Below are 302 nucleotides of genomic sequence, written 5' to 3'. Positions count from 1 at the left end.
TTTTTTTTTTCTTTGTTATATTCCTTTTCACTACATTTGTTATTATATTTCATTATTATTATTATATTTTACTGTAGTTATTAAACTGTTCTTATCTGAACCCACAAGTTTTACCCTCTTTTCCCTGATTCTCCTCCCCATCCCACTGGGAGCAGGGAGGAGTGAGGGAGCAGTTGTGTGGTGCGCTTAGCTGATGGCTGGGGTTGAACCACGACAGTTCTTTATTGGCGCCCAACACTGGGGCTTGAACCCACGACCCAGGGAATAAGAGTCCCATGCTCTACCAACTGACCTAGCTGGGC

The 302-nt window shown here is 43.4% G+C and overlaps 1 non-coding gene across 1 annotated transcript; it reads right to left on the bottom strand.

Moving 5' to 3' along the window:
• Nucleotides 1–228: 228 nt before the first annotated feature.
• Nucleotides 229–302, bottom strand: TRNAK-CUU (transfer RNA lysine (anticodon CUU)). Its single transcript has one exon. It is a non-coding gene; the product is annotated as a tRNA-Lys (tRNA).

The sequence above is a fragment of the Gymnogyps californianus genome, chromosome Z (genome assembly GCF_018139145.2).
Source record: "Gymnogyps californianus isolate 813 chromosome Z, ASM1813914v2, whole genome shotgun sequence".
Classification (NCBI taxonomy): domain Eukaryota; kingdom Metazoa; phylum Chordata; class Aves; order Accipitriformes; family Cathartidae; genus Gymnogyps; species Gymnogyps californianus.
This window is presented reverse-complemented; position numbering and strand designations above follow the sequence as displayed.